Below are 21,752 nucleotides of genomic sequence, written 5' to 3' on the forward strand. Positions count from 1 at the left end.
TTTATATTTGTTTGCAATTACAAAAGTCACACACATACAAAATTTTTCTTTCATCTATGTGCACTTTAATATATGTGTGTATATAAAAATTGGTAGCCAACATGAGCATTGTAGGTGGGACCTTAATTTACAAACAAAATTATGCTTACATATAATGAATGTGTTAATAGTTGAGCATTTGTGTGAAGTATGAATCTTGGAAGGTTAGATACATTTGTCTTTGTTTGTCGTTCATCGTCATGAAGAGTTACTTGATCAACAATGAAGGCTTTGGTCTTGGCCAACCTTTGTTGTTCTATTCTCATTTCGGCTTGAAATATTTTCCTTTCAATGGCCTTGGATTTAAGCCTTTTCTCTTCATTTATGGCCTTTCAAAGGGCCTCTATTTTTGAAGGGCATTTCTTCATTTGTTTTTCCCTTTGCCTTATTTTGGGGTAGTGGATGGGAAGAAAGTCATAATATTCTCTATGTTGCATTTTGTTCCATAACTCTTCATATGTGAGCACGTCTTGGAACATGAGTTCTTAGGGAGAGACTAATGTTCATATGGATGTAAGAGTTTCATATACTTGCAATGCACTTTAACTATATGACGGGGGTTGTGTCTTTTCAAAATTCTTGTGAGGAGCTCAAGATCCTTTTTTTTCCTACCCAAGGAAACTTTGCCAGATCATAGTTGTCTATTTTGATATCAAAGCCCGACCATGACCTTGTATTGATGTTTACTTAAAATAATGTTATCCCAACTTCCATAATCTGATCGACATATTTTAACACAGAAGTATTTAAAAAATATTTTATGCATGCCCATGTTGTACCTTTTATGGTTTTTATTGCATGGTATTATGTCATGTTATGTATATGTATATTTTATGACTATGGTAATGGTGTTGATGTCGGTTGCATCACCCCAATTGGGTGAATTGGGGATGTTTCAAGTCGCAATATATAAGTATCAAATTCTTGATACAACATCATTGGTGATTCCTTTAACCCATACAAGGAATTTTTTAGCATGCATATAGATTCTTTCTTTCCTTTCACAACAAATCCTTCTAGTTGCTTCATGTAGTTTTATTCTTCTAGATCCCCACAAAGGAATGTTATGTTCACATCCACTTTTTCTACTTCAAGATAAAAAACAATACAATAGATATAAGAAATATAATAGAAGTAAACTTAGGAACGAGAGGAAAAATAGCAACAAATTTAATTCCTTGTAACTGGGAATAACACTTTGCTACTGACTAAGCTTCACATTTCTCCTTTTATTACAACTTGTTTGTACCATGTGCATCCTTAATGCCTTGTAAGTTATGAGAATGTTGAAACTATCCTCCTTGTCCTAATGATAATATCTCCTTCTAAAAATGTTTTATATAAGGGGAAAATTTTACAGGACTCCAATGGTGTAAAGATATGAGTTTTTCACCATTAGGAAAGGTTCAATTCCATTGAGGCTTCCCTAGACCCATGGGACACCTTAACTGGTTGAACTTGTGGTTACACCTAAAGAGAGGATGAAAGATTGAAATGACCTTAGCTCAAGTGGCTTGGCGAAAATTTGGTTTCCAAAGTTTCATTAGTTAAAGTATCAATGGACATTTTGTAACTAGCATGTTTCTACATTTATGAAGTAGTTTTATCTAGTGTATAGAATTGATGAAATAGTTGTATATGGTGTAATAGAAACATATCTAATTGATGCTACCTATTCTCCAAAAAAAATAGTTTCTACTGAAAAAAGGTAATAAGACATTTTCCTCAAAGGTTTAAATCATTAAACATAATTCTAAATTTAGTTTATCCATATTTATAAAGATTCTAACACCAAAACATAATTATAAGGGAAGTATGCCTGAGGTGCATCGTGCAATATTTAAGTATAAATGTCTTATTTTAAGATAGTTTAAAGACAATCATAATGTGTTGATTCTTTCCTAGGATTTACCCTTGAAATATAATAAACTAGAAGCTTTGTTTCAATAAGATTTGTTGTACAATGGGGACATGATAGTGCTTATGTGTAGCTTATATATGTCTTACTTGATAACACTAGGTCATCATCACCAAAACAATATGTAGTTGCAGCTCTTAGTCTATCTACAAAAAAATAATGATGGAGAGAAATATATACACAAGTTTCACATATACAATATATTCACATATACATAAGTTGTAAATATATAGTAGATTCACATATATGGAAGATATGCACATATACAGAAGCTGTGCATATACATAAGATACACATATACGAAAGTTGCGCATATATGGAAGATACACATATATGCACAACTTCCATATATGTGCATATATTTTGTACATGCACACATATTATGTATATGCATATCTTCTGTATTACGCATATCTTCCATATATGCGCAGCTTCCGTATATGTGCAAATTTCATATATGCACAACTTTTGTATATGGGTAGTGATGCAGATGCATTTAACCTAGGTCAAATGTTTACTAAGGGGGTTGGTTTAAGAAGTTAGGATTTAATTAATTAATGTATTTTTTCAATAGTTTTAGGAGAACATGATAATTCTTGTAAATAGGAGAATATTTGAGAGTATTTTGGAACGTTTGAGAAAATTTTGGATTAATTAGCTCTTATCTATGGATAAGGGATTAGATGAGACATTTTGTGGATCATGAGAGATATTTTGGGAGTTAGTTTACGATTTAGAATCTACCTGGGTTCTAATCCATTTGTATAAATCTAGGCGAGCCCATGAGGCATGTAAGTATGTAGAGGTTTGTAAGTAGGTGTGAGAGTGAAGTATGAGAAGTTCACCTGTAAATATTTTATGTCTTTAATAAATTATATTTGAGAGTTTATGTCCATTTTGATATTGGGTTTCAATCCAGTTTTTTATGGTATGTGCTTATTTATAAGCGAAGGACCTATGGTTAGACTTGCATCACATAGTTTCTATATATGTGCATATATTCCATATATGCGCAACTTCGACATATGCATATATAGAAGATTCTAGATTCCAGCAATGGGTGGTACCACATTCATATACAGAAGATATGCGATACAAAAGATTTTCATATGAAGAAGCTGCGTAATTTCCGTATATGCAAATCTTTCATATATGCACATGTGCTTTGAGCACAACTTTTGTCTATGTGCTTCTTCCATATATGTGCATATCAAGAAGTTGCACATATACAATAGATGCACATATACAAAAGTTGCACATATACAGAAGTTGTACATATACAGAAGATATGTGCACATACGGAAGCTACACAAATATGGAAGTTGTTCATATATGGAAGATATGCACATATACGAAGATACACATATACTCATATATGCATAACTTCCGTATATGCACATATCTTCCATACATACACACCTCTTCTATATATGTGTATCTTCCATATATGTGCAGGTTCTGTATATGTGCAAATTTGATATATGCATATATTTCGTATATGTGTAGTTTCCGTATATGCTCTCCCAAGGTCCATCCCCTCAACCTATCCCAGTAGCTCTGGAAACTGCACAATATTGTTCCTCAGCCCTGCCTGAACAGTGCAATGCATAATCTCAAGGCTCAAGGTTTCCCCTTACCTATTTGAACTGCACAACTGTGTAGTAATCGAGCCCGTCTTCCCAGCCTATCACTTGTTTCGTGCTCAGTTTATGGATTAGAATGGATCATCTTAGGCTAGGAATTTTCGAATTGGTGTCATCTCATCATGATTGAATTGCAGGAATAGGTACCCTATCACATCATGGAAAGATGATGGAGAACGATAAGAAGGAGGGAAGCATGTTCAAAGACACTCTTGCGGCGGAACTTGCAAGCTAATCAATCAAGAGAAAGAAAAAGGACACTAGTTTGCGACCACTATCCAAGACTTAAGATCATTGAATACTCCTTATCACCAAGGCATGCGAAGGTGAAAAGGAAAGCTTCTTCATGAAGACACTCAATTCTCAACAGTAACACTGGCTTAACATTACCACATCATCAAGCAGTCCATGTTAGTGGTGTCATGTCATGAGTGGTCATATGCCACATAACTAGTGTGGATCATGTATATTATATTCAAAATGTATTGTAAAGAGTCATGTAATTTGGAAAGTCATAGGAAGTAAAACAATCATGAGGGTAGTCAAAGGGTCACCCTAGTTATATATGCTCCCTCATTGTATGAGCAAAGAAATTTTCACCTTGACTCCATAAACAAAGCATTAGAGAGATAAGCTAGTTCTTTTGTCGAGCAAGGAGTAGATCCCACCCTCCACTATTGAAGCTAGTGATGTTCATTGTATACATGTGTCTTGGAACTTTTACTTAATAACATAAGCCTTCAAGGCCATCACGTTCTTCATGCATGTACTATGAATGTTTGTAAGACTATTTTGTGGATATTTGTATTTCATATTTCCTTTCACATGTGCTAAGATAGTTGAATTATCTCGGTTATTTTAGTACTTATCTTATTGAGAAAGTGTTGTAATGGTTGTTATTTTTGTCCCATCCTTGTGGACTATTCTACATGATATTAGGTAGATCTTTCTCATTTGTTGGTTGTAACAACCGATGCATCCCCTGTGGACTATTCTTCTGGATGTTAGGCAGATCCTTCGGTTCATGTGTGTCTCTTATTGAATGTTACTATTACCTCTCTCTTAGAGGCTCACTTCTTTTCCCCTCCCCGTGGTATAAGATTCTTGACACACTTACAATTGGACACTCACTAGGAACACCCCCTTTTCTTTTAGAGAGTAAATTTTCACCCCTCTCTCTTGCTAACAGTCAGAGCCAATATAGATATTTAAGAATTTGGCAACTAAGCCTTTATTCCGGATGGGACTCCTACACTAAATGGTGTGAGGTATAGTTGGGACTTCATATCAGGGAGATCCCCTAAATGTTGGTGGGTCCAGCACCATCAACAACTTCATATATACAACACAATATTAGACAAGGGGTTCCATGGTATCAAACATAATTACAGGGATTGACAACCAAGATCATAGAGCACAAAATCAAGGTCATAAAGCTCCAAATCTAGGTTATAATATCAATAATTAGTTCTAGCACTGCTCAGTCAGTGATACCGTGATCCACAACTACACATTGCCCATGATTAACCTTAAACACCTTTTGATAGAAAATGAAACCATTATGAGCTAGGGAGATAGAGAGGAAAGACGAGTGAGATAGAGAACCAAATGAAATCTAAACATCTCTAATGTTCCTTCACTATTCATGTATATATAGGTAATCTACATCCATTTGTATAATTGGGAGAGCCTACTTATCTCTTTACTGAATTTTCTCTGAATCATGTCTTGGATCATACTCAACATTATTGAAGGGTCATGCTTCCCATTGTCTCCTTGATATATTAGAGGGGGAATAATGGGTAGATCCCTCTGCTTGCATCACCCAGATCTAAAATCTTAATGACTGGAAACAAACTAGTTAAGCTCTCTTCGTATCATACTAAAATCTTGCAGGTAATGGCTTTTCAAAATAGGTTAGCAAGCACACTTCCCCTCATACTAATTCTTTGTAAATTTGTCTAACCTTTAGTTGTTTTAAATGGTTCAATTTAAATAATAATTGTTAGATTCTTACATGGGGTTCAATCAATCGTGGTTCTCCACTTTGGTGTTACAAGATTTTTTTTTTTTTTGTCAAGTTGTCTATGATCCTCCAAGATTGACCTATGGCTTGAGAAACCATGACCCAAGGCCATCTAATCCATCAAAGTCATCCAAAGATCGCACTTGGCCTAGAGCACACCAACCCTAAGCTGACTGAATTTTTTAGCGTGTCTCCTCCCCCTAGCATAGGCACAACCCACCCCGTGAGGTTTGATCCTGGGTTTCCTTCTTAATGAGGCCCACACTCAACAAATTGTACTAGTGGGACTTGACCTTTAATATTGGGTCAACATCTACAGATCTTTTTTCTTTTTGTAAGTAAGCACCCATGGGGGATTTGAACCGGTGACCTATCACAAGGAGTTCCTTAACAGTGCACCCATTCACCGTCAATCCAAATCTCTATGGGCGTTACAGTCACAATTATTATTGTAAGGAATAAGGTAGAATATGGGGATGTTACATTTTGTCTCCTTTCCACTAACAAGATAAAAAAAATGCCAACATCATATTTCTCATAGAAATTTACCATAAAATCATTATTCAATAATTCATTGGAATGAGAAAACTCACATTACTTTCTTACATCTTGAGGTAGGAAGTTTTCCATGCATTCTCCCTTTTCACTAATGATCATACCACTTTTGAGCTTGGTGTGATTGATAACATATTTTATCAAGTCTATCATTGGAAATGCTAATGCCCTTCCCACTACGAAATGTAAAGTTGATTTCTTGATAAAATTGAAAACAAAATCATCTACCTTTCATTGGTATTGTTAACAATATGGTGTGAAGTTTGTGTGTTATTAGTTCTTGGACATATTATACACGTTTTTATAGGATATAATCATCATCGACAATCATATGCTTTCTTTTCTATCCATAATCAAAGGATCCTCATATCCAAATTTCTCTTCAACAATGAAATAACATCTGATCATCTTCCTAATTTATATTCTTCCTCATGTATCCTCATAGGGATAGATGTTATCTCTGCGTTCTTAGCCTTCAAATTTGGATTCTTTGGATATTTCTACACTACAACTCCTTTTTGTAGCATTTCTTTGTTTGACCCTACATGTAAAAAAAAAAAATCCAAATTTTTATATAGAAAAAGAAAAAGGATGGGAAATGTTTGGAAATTACAATGGATAACTCTCAACTAAGGATGATTTCACCTAATGTGAAATATGAAGGTTGCATCTCAAATCACTTAATCATAAAACAATAATCAAACATAACTAAGTGATCTCACCATGTATTGAAACAATAGTTGCTTCATTGTTTCACTTGTGTTTTTTTTATGGAATGAAACATTACAAGATTCTAGGTGAATTTAAACCCAACTGGGTTTGAATTTTGTTTGAATCATTTTATGGAATGAATCATTACAAGATTCTAGGTGAATTTAAATCCCACTGGGTGCCCAATCTATGTTATTTATGACAAAATTTATGAATTGTCTAGTCCTAATGTGGTAGTGCATGTTGAAATCGACATTCATGGCTGGTATGATGTCCGAAGCACATGAGACCTCCATTTGGAGATTTCAAAAGGATTTTGGATGCATTCTTCAATGACTACCCATTAGTGGATGACATCATGGATTGATAGTTATTAAAATGTATTTCAGGTTTTTATGGTTTCCTTATGGTTACATTGATGCTATACTAGATAAATTCCATCATTTATTGATTTTCAACCATCATAAATAACATTTTAAAGTTAAATCATTGTTGATTGTGCCAATGGTGACATGGAATTACATGTTTTAATGTTATTGGGCCTAATCTATGACAAGATCAACTGGCTCAAATCGAATTTCATATTTTCAATGGATGGTTGAGAAATATTATTAGTTCCCTATTGAGTGATTTGGTTAACATCAATAATCAACATTAGGATTTCACTGATGTCCGTTAATTCATTGAATGTTGTTGACCTTTTGGTGATGGATAAACTCTATGATATCAATAACATACTCTAGGTAACACATTTTTCGAGACACTTATAGGATTTCTTGGCCATCAATGAATTCTTTTGAGTTGCAACATGTCCAACCAAAAATGTTTCATTGTCACTGATTGGATTATTGGTGATAGATGAAATGCATTGTGTCACACATTATGTTACCCATGAAATCTCGCTCAACACTAATAGGCCTGTTTGAGGTCAATGAAATATTTTGGATGACACATTTTTCTACTCATCAAATTTCTCTAATCATTGATAGGGGTATCAAAAATAGATGAAATATGTTAGGTTGCACATTATGTTTCCCATTGAATTTTTACTAATGCTAATAGGCTTTTCAGTGGTTGGTGAAAAATTTTGGGTGGCATATTATGCTACTCATCAAATTTCATTGATCATCGGTAGATTTGTTGGTGATAAGATAAATATGTTGGTCACATGTTATGTTATGCATTAAATTATGCTAATAGTCAATGAACTTGGGTTATTTTAAGCAATTATTAAAGTTGATTGTGTTTTTCCAAAATTTCTTGGATATTTTTCAAATGAATCTCAACAATAGAAAACATTATTCATTGAAATTTTCAACAAGATGATTACCTAGAAAACATAAATGGGATGATAAGTTGAAGTTGAGAAAACAAAGTGGTATCCTAAATTTTCTTTGTAGTGAATTTTAAGAGGATGTGTTGAGAAGTCAACATGGAGATACACTCTGATACCTACATTGATAGGCTTATCAGTGATCGATGAAATGGATTGTGTCACACATTATGCTACCCATCAAATTCTATTCAAGGGTGACATATTTTGCTACTCATCAAATTTCTCCAATTATTGATAAGGGTGAAAAAAATCGATGAAATATGTTAGGTTGCACATTATGCTTCCCATTGAATTTTTCCTAATGTTGATAAGCTTAATAGTGGATGGTGAAATATTTCGAGTAGACCATTATGCTACTCATCAAATTTTATTGATCATCGATAGGTTTGTTGGTGATAAGATAAATATGTTGGTCACTTGTTATGTTATGCGTCAAATTTTGCTAATAGCTAATGAATTTGGGTGATTTTAAGAAATTATTAAAGGGTCATTTCTAGAATCAATGAAGAGAGGATATAGGGACTATAGCTGAGCAGAGAATTTCACAAGCGGTGTGTCTTCTAAAAAGGACCAAATCGAGGGGTGGCCTACATGACTGAGGATACTAGGAGCCATTAAAACATGATTTTCAAAGAAAAAACACTTTGACCATGAAAAATTCTGGAAAGGATTTGCCCCTTCATACATTTAAGAGAAGGAGATATATCTAGTGTTACCATAAGGGGAGTCATGGAAGCGAACTATGAATTGACCACCTTCAAGGTTTGAGGTTTCTGAGGGAAGAGCTGGTTCAACAACATCCTCAATTAGGTCTTTTGAGTTTGTTCTTGTCACAAAACTGTTGGGCCATGAATACGACCACTTTGTAACACTTATTTCATCCATTTTTACTCTTCTCTATTATATCATCTATTACAATTTATCATTTAAATCCATTTTATAAATGATTTATGCTCTCATGGATGAATATTATTTATTCTCCTTTATTTCTAATAAATTGATTATTATGCATTATTTTATCAATGATAGTTCTAATAAGTTGGTTATAACATTATTCACCATTTTTAGCCTCCAAGGTAACTTCCAGATTGAAGATTTGATTTTTAAATCTGCCAACTCAGAAATTCGCTGGTTTAAGGAGTGACAGTTTTGCGGTTGAGATTCTGAGAAAATGAAGATGAATTTGAGAAATCCGGAACATGGGTTTTGTCCAGAACGGGCCCAATTAACTTTAAGACAAAACGGTTTGCCCAAATCCGGCTTGTACAGAGAGAAACGTAGGGTTCTTTGAGCACAATTTTCTCAGATTTGCAGTTGCGGCCGTCCTCCAAACTTTAGCTGCAAACCCAAATTCGTCTTGCTTTTGTTGAGAGATGAAAGGAAATATATTTTATTGTTGATCATCTGGTTAGAATCAACCCAAATTTGTAAAAGAAATCATGTTGTAATTATCTATGTTATAACTACTCTCTGATCTTTCTCTATTTAAATGAAAACAAAGATGAGAGAGGAAGGAGACTTCAGGATGACTTTGTGGATTCGAATGATGGCGAATTGATGATTTGAATTAGAGATTCAGAAGCAAGGATTCATGATAGGATAGGAGGAAGGAAGGATTGTTTTATGCTGTAAGTCTCAAGGCTTCAACTATTGTAATGATTTCAATATTTAATGATTAATACATAATTTGGGCATTGCTGTTCACTCTTTTCCTTCTGAAGTAACCCAGCAGCGTCCGCTGGCGGCTAAGGGCCCAGCCTCTGGTGGAGTACGCTGCTGCTGTTGTGTATCATATCTTTACAATTGCTACTGTATATTATATTCTTTTGTTTTATGCGTGGTTTGCTTATCAGTTTTATTTGGTAATCTGATATGTTATGTTATTTTACATCACAGCTCTGTTACATTTGATTTACTGAGTAATATCATTTCTGAAGACAGAACCCGTTATATTAACTTTGAAACGCATTGCTGTTTCTTTAAGTGCTGATATAAATGGTTTTTACAGGATACCGTTGCTATTCAATTATGGAATGACTGTGTTGTAACATTTGACCATTGGTATTATTGAATTCATCTTAGAAATTATATTTCCTTGCGATTGTTGAATCTATGAACGTTGCTGTTACATTCTAAAAGACAATTGTATTATTTGTAACTAAGACTGACAAGTGGATTACCAAGATCAGATTACTATATTAGCGTGTTGCGTGTATATATGATTGATCCCTGCTGTTCCATAAAGTATATTCCATCCAGTTTGCTTGAGGAGTGAAGAGTGTTATTTCATAGCAGAGTGTGAGTAAGTTTAGTTCTGACTCGCGAGATTTAGTTCTTTTGATTGTTGTTTCATTTACTGTTGTTCTATTTCCTTTTGCTATTCCATTGTACTTGCTGCCGTTCCATTTATTTGCATTTACTGCTTTGGTGTGAGAGAAGGTCTAAGGCTGTAGTGAGCCTCAGCAGTCGCTGCCTAGCTCCCAGACCTATGGTCCATGCTCTAATTTCCTTTCCATAAGTTTCTAGAGGGATGGGTTATCACTTCCGCACCCTTGACTGATAAGCTGTCTTGTGTGATTTTATCCTTTTGAAGTAATTTAGTCATAGTTTAGCACCCGCCTACTCTTGTGTTCTCTGAACGTTGTACTACTAAACATTACTCTTGAGTAAATAGCCGCCTCAGACTGAGTACACTCTTGAAATAAAAAGTCGTCCCTGGGTTGACAATTAATGTGAGGTAATTAGGAGTTTAAAAGACACCTTTTTATCGCCCCACATTTTGGCGCCGTTGCCGGGGAGAGTGTAGCCATTTCTAAAGAGTAGTGTGAATCTGATGAGTGCCTGCTAGGGAAGAGTTGGATCTTAAAAACGGAAGGTAAGAACCTGCGTACGGAGCATGTAAAAGCCCTGCTCCCCCGTCCGCTTTCCAGCAGGACTATTAAAGAACCTAGAGTAGAAATAGATGTTTGAATTTTTGTGTGAATAATTAGGAAAAAGATAGAAATTTTTAAAAAATGAATCACATGATCTCACGCAAGTGGTGATGTAAGCACCACCCATTTCACTAACCGATTGACAGGAACATTTGAAGAAGGAGCCTTGAAGAAACACATGAAGAACATCTTATATTATGGTAAGAAATGGCTCACGTTTCTACTTCTGAATTTCCTATCAAAGATCTAGGAGAAGTGACACAAATGCACATAATTCCCCCATCTTTACCAAATTTTCATGGTTTAGCAAATGAAGATCCAGATACATTTTTATTTGAGTTCGAAATACTTTGTAGAGGATATGATTATTGTACTAATGATCAAAGATTGAAAGTGTTTCCTCTTACTCTAAAAGGAGCAGCTCTCCGATGGTTCATGAGCCTAGGTGGGAATTGCATCCAATCCTGGGAGGACATGGAGAACATATTCTTGAAGAAGTACCAAGACTATTGCAAATCCAATGAAGATATTTTCGGTATGATACAAGGGGAAGATGAAAGTTTGGAGGATTATGTAGATCGATTTCATTATAACCTTCAAAAATCAAAGCATAAGCATTTGGAAAAAGAGATCTTAAAAACACTCATTCTTAGAGGAATTAAAGATAAATTTTTAGAACTTTTAAATCTGATAGGAAAAGGTGATGTTTTTCAGTTGTCATATGATGATGTTTGTGAATTGTGCATAAGGTATTCAAGAGGAATCTCCAAGGCTGGTAAGAATTATAGAGAAGTTTGTCCCTTATTTTCTAAATCTGCTACAAGAATAGGAGACATAAGAGTTGAAATCAATGTGTTATTTGAAAATTTTAAAGTTGATTTTATTAGCTCTCTAAATGAAAAATTGGATGTTTTGCAGGTTCATAAAAATCAAGAATTGGATGAAGTGTTTTACCCTCAGGACCGAAAGGAGCATCTCATAGATACTCACTCTTCCTTATCTAGGATGGAAGTAGCATATCAAAGAGGTAAGAAAGCTGCAACAAGGCCTATAGGTATGGTTCAAAACACTTTTTTTCCATTGTCATACTTGCATAATCCATTATGGAATGCTAATGTGTTAGGGCAGCCATGTCAATTTCAATATAACCACCTATCTTGTTTACAAGTTGGGCATGGTTCATCTTATGATGGCATGACTACTCTCCCTCATCTTGTAGCACAAACATATTCTCCATATTTTTCACCAGCTCTTCCACAACATCCTGCTTGCATACCAAATTCATTCACTCAACCCAATCAACCACATCATCACAATGCTCCATTCCTTACACATTTTCCTGCTCAACTAATTCCACACCCTCACCACAATAAACCAGTACAACATACTTACAATGTTGAACTGGAAAATTTACCCACCCTTCCCACCCATTCTATCTCACATGTGTTATTAGAGAAAACCTATAATGAGATTCAGAATGTTTCAAATGCAAAAATTGTAGAAGCTATGGAAGAAAATGAGGTTTCTTTTACTATGCATCAACAAGCTATTTTAAAAGCTCAAGAACTTCATGACATGATGGCTATGCGAAATCAAAAAAGTAAAGGATATATTGAAGATTGGTTTCACTCCATCATTTGTTTGCAACATCACTCCATGCTTCAACAATTTTTGATACCATTTTTTGAAGGGAAGTTGGCTTCTCATACCCTAATATCCATTAACATGCATTTTTCAAATTTGGGTATGTGCATACGTGAAGCCTTACTTCGAAAATGTCTTCACTGGAAGTACTAATATACGTAGTAATATTCATTTTTCAAATCAAAATAGGTTAGTGTAGAAAATAAAATAAATAAGGGAATAAATAAATGCATTTTGTTTTTCCATGTAAATTAGTGTTTTTTGTTGCAACATGCTATTGAATTCACATCGATGATAAATGTTTCAACTCATTTGTGTATGTAGATGATTTATAATAGAAATAACAATTCTACAAACACTTATATTCATCTTTATCATCAATATGAAAAAATGGTTGAATATCATTTTTTTGGCTTGCGGGCCTGATGAGATTTCTGGAAAAACAATCGGGACAGTCATGTTTTGAGGGACCAAAAGTGAATATTTTTAAAACATGTTTCTACCATAGGTAGACCTTGGTGTCTACTTTCCAATCCAATTTGAATCACTCAATTTGGATTTGAAACGAAAAAGTTAGAACCGAAACATTGACAGGGTGTCTAGCAGGCAGCTAAGGAACAGAGTTGGGACAGTTAGTTTTTGGAGGCCTAAATGACCATATTTTTAAAACCTGTTTCTACCCTAAGTATCCCTTGATGTATACTTTCTAACCAAATTTGAATCACTCAATTTGGATTTGAAACGAAAAAGTTAGAACCAAAACATTGACAGGGTGTCTAGCGGGCAGCTCAGGAACAGAGTTGGGACAGTCCGTTTTTGGAGGCCTAAATGACCATATTTTTAAAACCTGTTTCTACTCTAAGTAGATATTGATGTATAATTTCTAACCCAATTTTAATCACTCAATTTGGATTTGAAACGAAAAAGTTAGAGCCAAAACATTGACCGGATGTCTAGCGGGCAGCTCAGGAATAGAGTTGGGACAGTCAGTTTTTGGAGGCCTAAATGAATGAATTTTTAAAACCTGTTTCTATGGTAGATTCCCCTATGAATATAGTTTACAATGAAATTTGAATCACTCATTTTCGATATCGTATGGGGAAGTTATGATCAAAATACTGACTGTCTATCATAAATCAACACTCTTAAAACTATGTCTTTCTGGCTGTTCCTTACAGTATTTGACCTATCAATTCTTCTTGTCTTCAAAACATGTTTCTATTGGAGATAAATAAATTAATCTATTTTTATTTCCAATTTGAACCATTCGAATCCGACATCAAGCGAAAACGTTACGCTTGAAATATCAACTGTTGGTCTAAGCCGGGTAATCGACAATGACTCTATTATGCAGGTTCTTCTAACTAAAATTGACATATCATATCATTGAATCTTTAAAACCTCTTTCTACTGGAGATAAACCTTTGAATTAGCTCTCATTTGGCTTTGGAATCACTCAATTTTGACGAAAAGCAAAGAAGTTGTGATTAAAACGCTGCAGGTTAGTATGATTGGCCACTGCTCTCCCGCAGGTAGCAAATAAATTTTACTTTGTTATTTTCTCTGTGGATTTGTTCTAGAGAGTAACTACTTGTTAGTTTTTTTACATAATTCTTGGATTAGGAGAGCCCGCGCACCTCTCTTTCTCCATGATTTAATGTTTTATTGCAGGTAGATACTCGTTTTTTGCAGGTCTTGGGAAAATAAAGAAGGTCAATTTATGGACGAGTGATTCTTGAAACAAATTTTAATAAAACAAAGGAATTTCATCCAACTCATTACCCAATGGATTCATAATAGAAGAAATGAAGAATTGATTTCGATTTGAAGATTCATGTCTTGTCACTGCTGCCAAAACATTTTTCAAAAAGATCATTTTTTTTACATAATATCATAGCTGTTGTAACTTAATTTACATATTGTTTTTAAATAAAATGTTGTTTTTTTCTAATTTCTCTTATATTTTGTGTTTCAGGTGTTGCTTCATTCAAAGTGCAACTCATCCTCAGCATCAATGCAGTGAACAACTAATTCATTCTTTGCGTGTTTGCATTTTATGGTTGTGTATTTTGCTGTTCCTTTTCTGAAGGGACAACATTTGTGTGCATTTTTGTCGTTCCTGCTGTTCCTTTTTCAAAGGGACATCATTTTCGTTTTGCTATTTATTTTCTAAAGGAATAACACTTTTTGGTTCAGCCATTCATTTTGCTGTTCCTTTTTCACAGTTCATTTTGTTGTTCCTTTTCGAAATGGAACAGCTGTTGTTCCTTTTCGAAATGGAACAACACTTTTGCACTTTCACGTTTTGCTGTTCCTTTTCGAAATGGAACAACACTTTTGCACTTTCACATTTTGCTGTTCCTTTTCGAAATGGAACAGCTGCTGTTCCTTTTCGAAATGGAACAACACTTTTGCACTTTCATGTTTTTGCTGTTCCTTTTCGAAATGGAACGACACTTGCATTTGTTGTTCCTTTTTCAAAGGAACGGCACTTGCGTTTTTGCTATTCCTTTTTCCAAAGGAACGAAATTTCCATTTTCACGCTTTTTTTGTGTGTATTTTTGTTTTTTTGGTGTGCATTTTCTTTGCTGTTTCCTACACGGAACACCACTTTTTGAGTGTTTTTGCTGTTCATGCAAAAGAGCAACACTTTGGGATTATTTTCAAGAGCAACCCTTCTTTCTTCTTGTGAGATTATTCCTAATCCATCTCAACCACATTTTACTAATTCCCCTTCATGGCATGAAGTACACTATTTTTATGAGGACAAGAATTATGGGTTCTTTTGAAGCAAAGTTAATATCATTCACGTTATAATCTTTAACCGGACAGCTCCTTGATGATAGATTTTTTTCAGAAGGGACACAATTATTTATATATCACTTTACTGCATTGTTTTCTGTTAAACATGATATTGATTGACCATCTTAATACCATGCTGGTTCCACCCTTCCTAGTTATAATCTTCTCTGTCTGTAATAAATGAGATTATGGGTATATTTTTTTTCTATTGACATGTTCAACTTCTTCCACCATCCCTACTCTTAAGGAGTACTGAGCCTCCCTCTTTTTATCATCAACAGGTGTAATAATAACAAAATTTTGTTCGCAGATGGGGGATAGGGGGTCTCATTACGAGCCAGCCTACCATGTTCATAAGGCTGTAACAGAGTGACATTCCCGTTATGGCCACCACACCAGGGTTATGATCCATTGGATAGCCATATTATCCTTGGAACAGGAGGTCTCATCACGAGCCGACCTGATCACTTTTGCTACATCCCAGTGAATGGCAGTGTGATTATCTGGTTACCACGCCAGCACACTGATCTCTTCTGTAGAACAGCACTGTAACTCTCCATTTATAAATTGAGGATCCTGGCTCATATGGGTTAAAAAGCAACCCTGCCGAGGCTATGGATGCCTGCTGGTAGCAGCGACTCTGCTTATGGTATTGAAGTTATATCTTATCGTCAATTATTATAATACCCTTTTCTTATTGTTTTTTTTATCAGAGAAGTTATTTCCTTAACTTTTTCCCTGTTTTGAACCTTTCTGCATGAGAAATTGTTTTATGATCAATCGCATCATTTTCAACTAGAATACTATCAGTAAAGCATCTTATTTACATATTGTTGTTCTTTTTCTCTTTTTCATCACTTATCATCAATTCAAAGCGTCGTATCTCTTATTCATAACTATCTTTACACACTTTGCTCTCAATATAACCATAACTTTCTCCGTCCTATCATTGATATGTGTACTCTGCTTCATTTACTATTGTATTGTTCACTCCCTTGCCTTGTCATCAACACCACCTCTCATATGCTTTATGGTCATGGAATTCATTTTCCAATTGGAGGGGGGGGAATGTCTGCATTATGGAATTGCATGCTATATGATTACTACACACTACCATAACTTGTTGATTTGACAAAAGTTTTTCTGACTGAAAGTTTTGCATGCATCTTATCTATTTCTATTCAAAACTAACACTATGATTCAAGAACACTGTATGCAAAATAGTGCTTTGTTTACAAGCGAACAAAAAGTATGGGCAGAATTGTATTCGTAGCATGACCACACTATTGCACTTCACAGTAGAGGCTCGCGAACGTGAACAATTCTTCAGACATGCTGTGCTTCCCTGGATTCCACCTTTTGCATCACTTTCAGCACCAACTCTGCCTACATCAGCTTCAACAACTGCCAGTCCATATATGTCATTCCACATTTTTGGAGGTAAAATTGCATAGTTTTCTAATTTATTATAAATTTAGGAGAATCTAATGAAAATCCATTTTGAGCATTATTTGTCATCCTTCATTCCACATCTTTACCACTTCCCCTTTTTCAGCAGCATGTCATTTTCGAGTGTGGGGGAGTGTTCCTTTCATTCCTTTCTTTCTTATCACCACGCCATTCATATTCTTTATCATCCATTGCTATTCTTATTCACTCTCAACACCTCCCTTATTCCATGTTGTTTTACACCAAGCATAGAATTCAACAGCTGGTAGCAACCACCTCTATTTGTTTTCTAGCATCGCATGAGGACATGCTAATTTTTCAGAGAGGGAGAGGAATTGCTACACATGATGGATGTTTTCTATTTTCTTTCTCATTTAAGGCATACAATTTCAGTGTAGAAATTGATTTCCATAATATTTTTAAAAACTATGAACTCAATTCTTGTGATCTCTAGGAAACACAAACATACTATTAAAATACACATACCTAGATAATTTCAAGATAAATTGGTTCATAAAAATTTTGGAAATCATGCACTCTCACCTACAGCCATTTTGTTTATATCTCATGATCCGTGCATCAAAACAGTCCGATTTTTGGATCATAAAGGCATTTATATATTATAAATTTACTTGCCAAATTTCAACAAAAGCTGGTTTGTAGTTTTTGAGAAAATGGTTAATGAAGTTTGCTGTTACTTATATCATATTTTGTTGCAACTTCATATATACATATAATTGAATGTCAATGTAAAAATTGTTATGCCTTCATCAAGATTACTAAAAGTGAATATTCATTAATTAAGGAAGAATTCATTTGTTCTATCCATTTCATGAGCTGAGATGAACATATTTTTTATCGCTTGGTTAACACATGGGTTTTTGTCTTTGGGTTGCATGAAGACATGCAATATATTCAGTTTTCGTTGCATGAGGACATGCAACATATTGAGTGTGGGGGTATGTTGGGCCATGAATACGACCAATTTGTAACACTTATTTCATCCATTTTTACTCTTCTCTATTATATCATCTATTACAATTTATCATTTAAATCCATTTTATAAATGATTTATGCTCTCATGGATGAATATTATTTATTCTCCTTTATTTCTAATAAATTGATTATTATGCATTATTTTATCAATGATAGTTCTAATAAGTTGGTTATAACATTATTCACCATTTTTAGCCTCCAAGGTAACTTCCAGATTGAAGATTTGATTTTTAAATCTGCCAACTCAGAAATTAGCTAGTTTAAGGAGTGATAGTTTTGCGGTTGAGATTCGGAGCAAATGAAGACGAATTTGAGAAATCCGGAACATGGGTTTTGTCCAGAACGGGCCCAATTAACTTTGAAATAGAACGGTTTGCCCAAATTCGGATTGTATAGAGAGAAACGTAGGGTTCTTTGAGCACGATTTTCTTAGATTTGCAGTTGCGGCCGTCCATCAAACTTTAGCTGCAAACCCAAATTCGTCTTGCTTTTGTTGAGAGATGAAAGAAAATATATTTTCTTGTTGATCATCTGGTTAGAATCAACCCAAATTTGTAAAAGAAATCATGTTGTAATTATCTATGTTATAACTGCTCTCTGATCTTTCTCTATTTAAATGAAAACAAAGATGAGAGAGGAAGGAGACTTCAGGATGACTTTGGGGATTCGAATGATGGCGAATTGATGATTTGAATTAGAGATTCAGAAGCAAGGATTCATGATAGGATAGGAGGAAGGAAGGATTGTTTTATGTTGTAAGTCTCAAAGCTTCAACTATTGTAATGATTTCACTATTTAATGATTAATACATAATTTGGGCGTTGTTGTTCACTCTTTTCCTTCTGAAGTAACCCAGCAGCGTCCGCTGGCGGCTAAGGGCCCAGCCTCTGGTGGAGTACGCTACTGCTGTTGTGTATCATATCTTTACAATTGCTACTGTATATTATATTCTTTTGTTTTATGCGTGGTTTGCTTATCAGTTTTATTTGGTAATCTGATATGTTATGTTATTTTACATCACAGCTCCGTTACATTTGATTTACTGAGTAATATCATTTCTGAAGACAGAACCCGTTATATTAACTTTGCAACGCATTGCTGTTTCTTTAAGTGCTGATATAAATGGTTTTTACAGGATACCGTTGCTATTCAATTATGGAATGACTGTGTTGTAACATTTGACCATTGGTATTATTGAATTCATCTTAGAAATTATATTTCCTTGCGATTGTTGAATCTATGAACGTTGCTATTACATTCTAAAAGACAATCGTATTATTTGTAACTAAGACTGACAAGTGGATTACCAAGATCAGATTACTATATTAGCGTGTTGCGTGTATATATGATTGATCCCTGCTGTTCCATAAAGTATATTCCATCCAGTTTGCTTGAGGAGTGAAGAGTGTTATTTCATAACAGAGTGTGAGTAAGTTTAGTTCTGACTCGCGAGATTTAGTTCTTTTGATTGTTGTTTCATTTACTGCTGTTCTATTTCCTTTTGCTATTCCATTGTACTTGCTGCCGTTCCATTTATTTGCATTTACTGCTTTGGTGTGAGAGAAGGTCTAAGGCTGTAGTGAGCCTCAACAGTCGCTGCCTAGCTCCCAAACCTATGGTCCATGCTCTAATTTCCTTTCCATCAGTTTCTAGAGGGATGGGTTATCACTTCCGCACCCTTGACTGATAAGCTGTCTTGTGTGATTTTATCCTTTTGAAGTAATTTAGTCATAGTTTAGCACCCGTCTACTCTTGTGTTCTCTGAACGCTGTACTACTAAACATTACTCTTGAGTAAATAGCCGCCTCAGACTGAGTACACTCTTGAAATAAAAAGTCGTCCCTGGGTTGACAATTAATGTGAGGTAATTAGGAGTTTAAAAGACACATTTTTATCGCGCTACAAAAACGACAATCCAAAATGCTACATTGGAGAGGAAAGTGTGTTATCGATGAATCTATTTTTTCCTAGCCACAAGGAGGGTTATTGCTTACCTCGAGGACTGGTTGTCGGTGAGGTGAAAATGGTTTTACCCTCTAGTGGGTCCTCCGAGTAATCGACTAGTGTTTCCTCGATAGTAAAAATATTTACCATAAAATGCATGTAGCACTGACTCTTGTATTCTGTGGTCATTATAGGGGAGCTTAAAAGTTGTCTTTTAATCATAGAATGTGGTTAGCTCTGATGAATTATTCATTGATTGGGAGGGTTAGAATTAACCCATTCTTCCCTCAAAACGAGAACCAAAATGTGGATGTATGTCAGGTAGGGGCTTGCATTGAAACATTGAAGCAAGTGGCAGTATAGAGGCTTGTTAGATCAAGTTGGTGGGTGCCATCAGAGGCCGTTGTTGGAGAAGAAGCCACCTACTAGTCCACCTCTCCTATTGTTTTCTCTCCAAGAGGAAGAATTGTATAATTCCCTTAGTGCTCAACCTAAAGTTGATAATGTTCCTTTTAAAATTAAAATAAAGTATTCTCTAAACGAAAAAATAATATATAAAAAACAAAAATGAAAATACATATTTGATTAGTTTTAATTAAAAGTAATATAAAACATCAATGCTAGGTTGATATTACAATGTAGTGTGAATTCCAAAAAACAGGTTTGGGCCTCATGAGATTTGATCCTTCTAGCCTACTTACTAGATCTTTGGTTAAAATGAATTATGTATTATAAAATATTTAAATACTTATTTTGGATTGATGTCTATTAATATTTGTCAATCATTTAATTTATAATTTATAAAACTATATTAGCATATGCTTTTAACAAAATTTAATAGTTTATCCAAATACATGGTAAAAACTACAATTTCATTTGGGCTAAATGTCATTTAGGATCTTTCACATTTAAATGAAATCGTCAAATACAATATTAGAGTCCTGTGCAACACCAAACTTAAAATCTAAAATATATACATTTCATTTATATCTTCCTTTACTAATATATAAATATATTTCCACATTCTTATTTACATTATTAAAATACGAGAAAAATATAAAATATATACGTTTCATTTATATCTTCCTTTCGTGATATATATTTCCACATGAACTTATTTACATTATTAAAACACGAGGAATCCCCAAGGGTTAGCTCAACTGGTTGAGTCCCTATTGTTAAGTATCTCACTGATCAGGAGGTCACACGATAAATTCTCCTTGATGCCCTTGGGGTTAGGCCATGCTAGTCTGGTCGACGGGCTTATTCCCCCCTTCGCGATTGATCTGCCTAGATTTTTCCAAGGGAAAATGATTAAAATACGAGAATTTAATCTAAAATCACTAAGTAAAATAATAAATCTAGAAAATATGAAAGAATTTAATTAATGATATTTATTTTTTACTTTTAATTATAAATATATTTCTTTCTCTTTCTTTTTTCACATTTTTATTTATATTATTAGAAAACTAAAATTTAATTTAAAATTACTAAGTAAAATAATAAATTTGAAAAATAGAAAAGAAACGCATCAATAATATTTATAAGACAATAATTCATTTTGCAAAAAGACCAAGGAATATGAATATGAAATGAAGTTAAAAAAGACCAAGGAATATGAATATGAAGTGAAGTTAAAGACCAAAAAGCTCAAATTACTTATTATCTCTAAGATACAAAAAGTCCGTTATCCTAAATATAGATTATGTTGCTAGTGGGTGTACTTTGATGGTGTTTGTTAATAATGTGCCATTTT

Source organism: Pinus tabuliformis, chromosome 7 (assembly GCF_031772625.1).
Source record: "Pinus tabuliformis cultivar Carrire ecotype Pingquan chromosome 7, CPIR1, whole genome shotgun sequence".
Classification (NCBI taxonomy): Eukaryota; Viridiplantae; Streptophyta; class Pinopsida; order Pinales; family Pinaceae; genus Pinus; species Pinus tabuliformis.